Source organism: Rhamphochromis longiceps, linkage group LG3 (assembly GCF_057381845.1).
Source record: "Rhamphochromis longiceps isolate RC_006_pf linkage group LG3, R_longiceps_female_GT1.1, whole genome shotgun sequence".
NCBI classification, from domain to species: domain Eukaryota; kingdom Metazoa; phylum Chordata; class Actinopteri; order Cichliformes; family Cichlidae; genus Rhamphochromis; species Rhamphochromis longiceps.
The window spans coordinates 4,319,432-4,329,280 of NC_140559.1; the positions used below are offsets into that span (position 1 = coordinate 4,319,432).

The 9,849-nt window shown below is 45.7% G+C and overlaps 1 long non-coding RNA gene across 1 annotated transcript; it reads right to left on the reverse strand.

Moving 5' to 3' along the window:
• Positions 1-178: 178 nt before the first annotated feature.
• LOC146672584 (uncharacterized) lies at positions 179-6,377 on the reverse strand. Its single transcript, XR_014910366.1, has 5 exons — positions 2,864-6,377; positions 2,469-2,552; positions 1,878-1,937; positions 1,331-1,441; positions 179-601 (listed from the first exon to the last, which is right to left on the reverse strand). It is a non-coding gene; the product is annotated as an uncharacterized LOC146672584 (long non-coding RNA).
• Between the last annotated feature and the right edge of the window lie 3,472 nt (positions 6,378-9,849).

Genomic DNA, 9,849 nt, shown 5'->3' on the forward strand with positions numbered 1-9,849 from the left:
TGAAAACACTGGAAAAAGACCTCAAGACATGTTTTCCTTTACTTTCTATGAAACAACAATTCCCACCAAGGCTTTTCAGGGTGAAATTTAGTGCATAGAAAAACCTGTGCCAGGTTGTCTCCATCTAGTGGTGAACATGGCCTCACCACTACATCAGGTGAGCTTTTCACTGTGCACAGTGACACAAAAGTCATTTAACAATTTTAAAAAAAGCAATGTTACAGATTCAGTAAGAACTGAAGTTTATCATAATCCTTCAAGTTTCACTCAGTAACAGCAGCTTTTTAATATTATTGACTATATTTTAGAGTCACATTTATATGAAATGTCAAACAATCACAGAGTGACACTGAACTAAACAATCAATGCCATGTGAGTTGTTCTTGTTTGTTCTTTATCTCGGATTTATTGTAAGCAGCGGGAGTAGAAGCTAAAGAAAAATAGTAAAGATATGAATGAATCTCTGCTCTTACAGCTTTTATTGTGCCATAATGTCTGCTTTGAAACTGTCCTCTTGCTCGTCTCTTGGATGCTCACCTCTTCTTCACCTGTTCCTTTCACCAAACTGCTGCACTCTCGTTCTCTGCTCTCGCCTCCTCTTCTGGTTATAATTAGATGCAGTCAGCATGTGCCAAACAAACTCCCCCCAAATCGATCATGTTTGATATGATGATGACGTTTTTAACATCTTATTTATGCACTTGTTGGGTGGGAAAGAGTAAACAAAGATGGGGCATAGAAGCAGAACTGATACGTGTGGAGGGACAGTAACTGTGTATGTGTAAGCATTTAAACACTGCAGAGAGTCAAATTAACAGTAACACTATTTTGTCTAAGTCCGCCATTGTAGAAATTCATTTCACCGAAACAATAACATGGCGCACAATGTGACAATAAACGTATAAAACACAAATTCTTACCTAGCAGGAGAATAAATAATCAGTATTTTAAGGCTACTGCATGTATAGATGTCACTGCTGGCTCACATAAGCTAGCTCTGAGACCCGCCAGAGTTTACGCCACAGTTGACTGTCGCGAAAGAGTCGTAAATCACCGGCATTGTAAAACTTAAAATGATTCCAGGGCATGTTATAAAACACCCAATAGATGTACTGGATATTAAACGGTATCAAACGACTAAATGAACACAGGGTTACAATTACATGCTCACGTCGTCACATCGAGAGTTTATTCATTAATCATCAGAGTTCAACAATGTTACATCCAGTTGGAAACAGCTTCACTAACGCCAGCAAAACAGGCTAACAGTATATAAGAGCACAAAAACAGCCGTGCTTATCAACAGCTCGATATATCCTCAACAACTCACCTCAGTATGTGTAACCCGTTCATGTGTTACGCCTGTTGTTCTTGCGTTGTGTTCTGGCGTGAAAGTAAGAGGCAGGAGACAGTACTGGGTCTTTGGCTCTTTACTGCACATCTGCAACACAGAAACATGTGTCTGATCTGTGTGTGTCACGCGACTGCCAGTACACCTCTCCTCCGGCCATGCTGAAAGGAGCTGTGTCTGCAGCTTCATTAACACTACAATAATATAATGAATCAAATACAACAAATTGTTTTAAAACATTAACTTAAGCTCTCAAAAACAAAAAGCACAAAATAAATAATATGTCACTGAAAAAAACATCAAAAACAACTTATAAGAACAATAAACAAAATAATTCAAAAACAAATAAACAGTCAGATAAATACAATTCAATAACCAGGACCCAATATTCTGGTACTTATAGTTCAAACATTATACTTCAGTACAATTATATTAATAACCGCCATCTAACAGGCAGTACAACACTGTACTTATAAAAACAATGAATGAAAGACTGCATCTCCAAAACATAAGAACATCTCCATACCTGCAACACAGAAATATGTGTCTGATCTGTGTGTGTCACGCGACTGCCAGTACACCTCTCCTGACGAAGGAAAAAAGAGTGCATGCTGTTAAAAAAAGACTGCCGCGAGTAGCCGCTAGCAATCAGGCTAACTTAGCATGCTAGCATTTTAGCTGCGTTCTCGGCTAAAACTCATAAGCGTATATTAGTGAACTCCGCCCTCCACAAAACTTATCCCGAATGAGTCTCTTAATGACAAACAAAAACGCGGCGGTTTGGCTGTATTCACATTGCAGCTTGGGATCTGAACAAACTTTAATTAGCTGAGAGCAACGTGGCAGTGACTTACCTCCGGCCATGCTGAAAGGAGCTGTGACCGGGGCACACATGCACGCGCCTACGTCACCACGCAGCGCACACACACACATGAACGCACTATACACATATGCAGCATATTTATTTTACTTGGTTTTAGAGTTGGAGTATTTACATATTGATCTGAAATATTTTGCTGCTGAACAGCAGAGCTCCAAAGCGTCCCCCTGTAACCATGGTTACGCAGATGCGTTCCGACTGTCACGTCACCGAGGAGAACCTGTTTCAAATGTATACCTGGATCAACCTGGAATCAGTTTGAAAAGTTTTCTGCTGAGATCCGCGGCTCGACTTCCTGGCACCCCGGGATAAGATGAGTTGCTGTGTTTTTCACGGAGAAAAAATAATTAACATGGAATAACGTCAGTGTTAGATGAAAAAAAAGATGCAAGCAGAAAAGGACAGCAGATTGAGAAGAGATTTCGTCAAACGGTATCCTTACCGTTTAAAGAAATCTCTTTTTTTTATGTTTATTTTATTCTATTTGATCTCAAAAAGCTCCTAAAACAGTCAGTGATCACTGTTGACCTCCCTCGGCTTTTATTACCGCTAATCATTTATTTAAGCTCAGTTTTTAAAACCTTAGGATGTAACTACAGCCCAGCCCATGCAGCAGTATATGAATGACTAACCTCGTATTGTGGATGGATTATCTCAGTTGTTCTCCTGGCTGAAGTTTGGTCCTTTTACAGCATCCTGCCATGCGATTACATTTGTTCCTGACCACCGAGAACACTCACGTTAACTTTTATCGAGTGGAAAAAAAGTTAGCTTGTTTATATTATGCTAACATAGCTGTGTCGCTAGCGGTCACGTAGCACATCATTATATACCAGCTAGCCCAACTTAAGTAACCCTACAAACGTCACTGCTGTTTAGTTTTCTGTCTTCATTTATGCTGGAAGTGATAGCAGAGCTGTACGTTTTAATTTGTTTCCAAAACCCCGCAGTCAGGACATGCTATATTGTATTTAGATAGAAGCTAGCGAGCTAACTCCCTGCTAACTTCTAACTCCGTTAAATGTCATAAATTCCGTTTTCGTGGATGCCTGGATGTTAAACTCAATTGTTACACCTGGTAGAGCAGAACGCTGATCATTTTATTAAAGATGAAAGACTTTAGACAGTTTTTCAACTCTCAGTAATGCCACAGTGATCGTTTGATATATGGACCTGCAGCGGAGTTTAGACCCAGACACGGCTAGTGAAGTCAGACTGAACAACCGGATAGTGATATGAATTAATTTAGAACTCACCGGAGAGAAAATGCCGCGAGCAAATCAACAAAAAGCTGGGGATTGCACAGAACTCGATATCCGCTCGTCTCACCACTGCAATCCATGCCTGCCGTCTTTGTTTGGTGATATCGGATACATGGGATCCCTCACGTTGCCGCCAGGATGGAAAACGATGAAAACATAGCCCATTATCCAGTGTCTTGCCTTCACGATCGTGAGATCTAACGTTGCAACCAACTACACAACACGTAGGAACCATAGCTGAAGCTGTATCCTTTGTCTGGCCTACTGTCATGGCGGCGGGGGGCGTGGCCCGCCTCCTGTGACATCACGCTCCAAAGCCCTATTCGGCTTACAGAATGATGATGTCACATATATTTAGAATCTCACAACAAATTTGGTCCTATGATGCTTTAATCCGTTGATCCGCAAAAGTCTATAAATAGGGGTGAAGAGCACTGACTTTTAGTTCATTAATTGCAGCATTTATGTTAGCAGAATTGAAACGTTCACCAAAGAGGTATTTTGAAACACCTGGATCCTTTTTGGAGTAGCTGTTTACAGATTCGAACATGTCTCGGAGGAAACAACCCTACAGATTTCTAAGGTAAGTTTGGTGCCGGTGCCGGTCCTCACCTCTGCAGTGCTGCCGTCTCCTGTAGCGCTGCATGGTTCTAAGCTAAGTTTCCTTTCCTTTTTCTGTTCTCCTAGTTTTTGTCCTCAGGTTTGAAGTGTCTGTGTTGTGCAGCTGGTCTGGTCTGTCTCTAGACAGTTCAGGCTGCACCCACCAGTAAATGGTGGAGGCTCACAGCGACATACTCAACACACAAGTTTCTGAACTCTGCATGAGGGTTTCTCCGACGAAGTGAGGGCCGTGAGGCACAGCTCCCCGTCCCCCGGTGACCCTGCTAGGTCCACCTTCTTAGGGAAACCCTCTGCAGAGGAGCTGACAGAGCCAGGAACTTACGAGTTGTGTGTGTCCACTCAGGCATCATTCATACTTGTTCTGTAGGCAGTTCCTGTCAGAAGGAGGAGGCACAGCAGGAGCGTCGGGGGGCGGAAGACGGTGCCTCAGTGCCTCTCTCCTTCTGACATTGTTAAAGAAAACCCAACAAATTTATAATTATTTATATATTTACATGTAGGTAATGTCCTCAAGTTCTGTATAACCACTCTTTCCTCTCTCTGTGTGTTTGTTTCTCGTCTGTTGTTGTGTGTATTTGTCTCTTTCAAACAGGTGCCGGTCCTCACCTCTGCAGTGCTGCCGTCTCCTGTAGCGCTGCGTGGTTCTTAGCTAAGTTTCCTTTCCTTTTTCTGTTCTCCTAGTTTTTGTCCTCAGGTTTGAAGTGTCTGTGTTGTGCAGCTGGTCTGGTCTGTCTCTAGACAGTTCAGGCTGCACCCACCAGTAAATGGTGGAGGCTCACAGCGACATACTCAACACACAAGTTTCTGAACTCTGCATGAGGGTTTCTCCGACGAAGTGAGGGCCGTGAGGCACAGCTCCCCGTCCCCCGGTGACCCTGCTAGGTCCACCTTCTTAGGGAAACCCTCTGCAGAGGAGCTGACAGAGCCAGGAACTTACGAGTTGTGTTTGTCCACTCAGGCATCATTCATACTTGTTCTGTAGGCAGTTCCTGTCAGAAGGAGGAGGCACAGCAGGAGCGTCGGGGGGCGGAAGACGGTGCCTCAGTGCCTCTCTCCTTCTGACATTGTTAAAGAAAACCCAACAAATGTATAATTATTTATATATTTACATGTAGGTAATGTCCTCAAGTTCTGTATAACCACTTTTTCCTCTCTGTGTGTTTGTTTCTCGTCTGTTGTTGTTGTGTGTTTGTGTGTATTTGTCTCTTTCAAACAGGTGCCGGTCCTCACCTCTGCAGTGCTGCCGTCTCCTGTAGCGCTGCGTGGTTCTAAGCTAAGTTTCCTTTCCTTTTTCTGTTCTCCTAGTTTTTGTCCTCAGGTTTGAAGTGTCTGTGTTGTGCAGCTGGTCTGGTCTGTCTCTAGACAGTTCAGGCTGCACCCACCAGTAAATGGTGGAGGCTCACAGCGACATACTCAACACACAAGTTTCTGAACTCTGCATGAGGGTTTCTCCGACGAAGTGAGGGCCGTGAGGCACAGCTCCCCGTCCCCCGGTGACCCTGCTAGGTCCACCTTCTTAGGGAAACCCTCTGCAGAGGAGCTGACAGAGCCAGGAACTTACGAGTTGTGTTTGTCCACTCAGGCATCATTCATACTTGTTCTGTAGGCAGTTCCTGTCAGAAGGAGGAGGCACAGCAGGAGCGTCGGGGGGCGGAAGACGGTGCCTCAGTGCCTCTCTCCTTCTGACATTGTTAAAGAAAACCCAACAAATGTATAATTATTTATATATTTACATGTAGGTAATGTCCTCAAGTTCTGTATAACCACTTTTTCCTCTCTGTGTGTTTGTTTCTCGTCTGTTGTTGTTGTGTGTTTGTGTGTATTTGTCTCTTTCAAACAGGTGCCGGTCCTCACCTCTGCAGTGCTGCCGTCTCCTGTAGCGCTGCATGGTTCTAAGCTAAGTTTCCTTTCCTTTTTCTGTTCTCCTAGTTTTTGTCCTCAGGTTTGAAGTGTCTGTGTTGTGCAGTTGGTCTGGTCTGTCTCTAGACAGTTCAGGCTGCACCCACCAGTAAATGGTGGAGGCTCACAGCGACATACTCAACACACAAGTTTCTGAACTCTGCATGAGGGTTTCTCCGACGAAGTGAGGGCCGTGAGGCACAGCTCCCCGTCCCCCGGTGACCCTGCTAGGTCCACCTTCTTAGGGAAACCCTCTGCAGAGGAGCTGACAGAGCCAGGAACTTGTGAGTTGTGTTTGTCCACTCAGGCATCATTCATACTTGTTCTGTAGGCAGTTCCTGTCAGAAGGAGGAGGCACAGCAGGAGCGTCGGGGGGCGGAAGACGGTGCCTCAGTGCCTCTCTCCTTCTGACATTGTTAAAGAAAACCCAACAAATTTATAATTATTTATATATTTACATGTAGGTAATATCCTCAAGTTCTGTATAACCACTCTTTCCTCTCTGTGTTTGTTTCTCGTCTGTTGTTGTGTGTGTTTGTGTGTATTTGTCTCTTTCAAACAGGTGCCGGTCCTCACCTCTGCAGTGCTGCCGTCTCCTGTAGCGCTGCATGGTTCTTAGCTAAGTTTCCTTTCCTTTTTCTGTTCTCCTAGTTTTTGTCCTCAGGTTTGAAGTGTCTGTGTTGTGCAGCTGGTCTGGTCTGTCTCTAGACAGTTCAGGCTGCACCCACCAGTAAATGGTGGAGGCTCACAAAGACATACTCAACACACAAGTTTCTGAACTCTGCATGAGGGTTTCTCCGACGAAGTGAGGGCCGTGAGGCACAGCTCCCCGTCCCCCGGTGACCCTGCTAGGTCCACCTTCTTAGGGAAACCCTCTGCAGAGGAGCTGACAGAGCCAAGAACTTGTGAGTTGTGTGTGTCCACTCAGGCATCATTCATACTTGTTCTGTAGGCAGTTCCTGTCAGAAGGAGGAGGCACAGCAGGAGCGTCGGGGGGCGGAAGACGGTGCCTCAGTGCCTCTCTCCTTCTGACATTGTTAAAGAAAACCCAACAAATGTATAATTACAGTATTTATATATTTACATGTAGGTAATGTCCTCAAGTTCTGTATAACCACTCTTTCCTCTCTGTGTGTTTGTTTCTCGTCTGTTGTTGTGTGTGTTTGTGTGTATTTGTCTCTTTCAAACAGGTGCCGGTCCTCACCTCTGCAGTGCTGCCGTCTCCTGTAGCGCTGCATGGTTCTAAGCTAAGTTTCCTTTCCTTTTTCTGTTCTCCTAGTTTTTGTCCTCAGGTTTGAAGTGTCTGTGTTGTGCAGCTGGTCTGGTCTGTCTCTAGACAGTTCAGGCTGCACCCACCAGTAAATGGTGGAGGCTCACAGCGACATACTCAACACACAAGTTTCTGAACTCGCATGAGGGTTTCTCCGACGAAGTGAGGGCCGTGAGGCACAGCTCCCCGTCCCCCGGTGACCCTGCTAGGTCCACCTTCTTAGGGAAACCCTCTGCAGAGGAGCTGACAGAGCCAGGAACTTGTGAGTTGTGTGTGTCCACTCAGGCATCATTCATACTTGTTCTGTAGGCAGTTCCTGTCAGAAGGAGGAGGCACAGCAGGAGCGTCGGGGGGCGGAAGACGGTGCCTCAGTGCCTCTCTCCTTCTGACATTGTTAAAGAAAACCCAACAAATGTATAATTATTTATATATTTACATGTAGGTAATGTCCTCAAGTTCTGTATAACCACTCTTTCCTCTCTCTGTGTTTGTTTCTCGTCTGTTGTTGTGTGTGTTTGTGTGTATTTGTCTCTTTCAAACAGGTGCCGGTCCTCACCTCTGCAGTGCTGCCGTCTCCTGTAGCGCTGCGTGGTTCTTAGCTAAGTTTCCTTTCCTTTTTCTGTTCTCCTAGTTTTTGTCCTCAGGTTTGAAGTGTCTGTGTTGTGCAGCTGGTCTGGTCTGTCTCTAGACAGTTCAGGCTGCACCCACCAGTAAATGGTGGAGGCTCACAGCGACATACTCAACACACAAGTTTCTGAACTCTGCATGAGGGTTTCTCCGACGAAGTGAGGGCCGTGAGGCACAGCTCCCCGTCCCCCGGTGACCCTGCTAGGTCCACCTTCTTAGGGAAACCCTCTGCAGAGGAGCTGACAGAGCCAGGAACTTACGAGTTGTGTGTGTCCACTCAGGCATCATTCATACTTGTTCTGTAGGCAGTTCCTGTCAGAAGGAGGAGGCACAGCAGGAGCGTCGGGGGGCGGAAGACGGTGCCTCAGTGCCTCTCTCCTTCTGACATTGTTAAAGAAAACCCAACAAATTTATAATTATTTATATATTTACATGTAGGTAATGTCCTCAAGTTCTGTATAACCACTCTTTCCTCTCTCTGTGTGTTTGTTTCTCGTCTGTTGTTGTGTGTATTTGTCTCTTTCAAACAGGTGCCGGTCCTCACCTCTGCAGTGCTGCCGTCTCCTGTAGCGCTGCGTGGTTCTTAGCTAAGTTTCCTTTCCTTTTTCTGTTCTCCTAGTTTTTGTCCTCAGGTTTGAAGTGTCTGTGTTGTGCAGCTGGTCTGGTCTGTCTCTAGACAGTTCAGGCTGCACCCACCAGTAAATGGTGGAGGCTCACAGCGACATACTCAACACACAAGTTTCTGAACTCTGCATGAGGGTTTCTCCGACGAAGTGAGGGCCGTGAGGCACAGCTCCCCGTCCCCCGGTGACCCTGCTAGGTCCACCTTCTTAGGGAAACCCTCTGCAGAGGAGCTGACAGAGCCAGGAACTTACGAGTTGTGTTTGTCCACTCAGGCATCATTCATACTTGTTCTGTAGGCAGTTCCTGTCAGAAGGAGGAGGCACAGCAGGAGCGTCGGGGGGCGGAAGACGGTGCCTCAGTGCCTCTCTCCTTCTGACATTGTTAAAGAAAACCCAACAAATGTATAATTATTTATATATTTACATGTAGGTAATGTCCTCAAGTTCTGTATAACCACTTTTTCCTCTCTGTGTGTTTGTTTCTCGTCTGTTGTTGTTGTGTGTTTGTGTGTATTTGTCTCTTTCAAACAGGTGCCGGTCCTCACCTCTGCAGTGCTGCCGTCTCCTGTAGCGCTGCGTGGTTCTAAGCTAAGTTTCCTTTCCTTTTTCTGTTCTCCTAGTTTTTGTCCTCAGGTTTGAAGTGTCTGTGTTGTGCAGCTGGTCTGGTCTGTCTCTAGACAGTTCAGGCTGCACCCACCAGTAAATGGTGGAGGCTCACAGCGACATACTCAACACACAAGTTTCTGAACTCTGCATGAGGGTTTCTCCGACGAAGTGAGGGCCGTGAGGCACAGCTCCCCGTCCCCCGGTGACCCTGCTAGGTCCACCTTCTTAGGGAAACCCTCTGCAGAGGAGCTGACAGAGCCAGGAACTTACGAGTTGTGTTTGTCCACTCAGGCATCATTCATACTTGTTCTGTAGGCAGTTCCTGTCAGAAGGAGGAGGCACAGCAGGAGCGTCGGGGGGCGGAAGACGGTGCCTCAGTGCCTCTCTCCTTCTGACATTGTTAAAGAAAACCCAACAAATGTATAATTATTTATATATTTACATGTAGGTAATGTCCTCAAGTTCTGTATAACCACTTTTTCCTCTCTGTGTGTTTGTTTCTCGTCTGTTGTTGTTGTGTGTTTGTGTGTATTTGTCTCTTTCAAACAGGTGCCGGTCCTCACCTCTGCAGTGCTGCCGTCTCCTGTAGCGCTGCATGGTTCTAAGCTAAGTTTCCTTTCCTTTTTCTGTTCTCCTAGTTTTTGTCCTCAGGTTTGAAGTGTCTGTGTTGTGCAGTTGGTCTGGTCTGTCTCTAGACAGTTCAGGCTGCA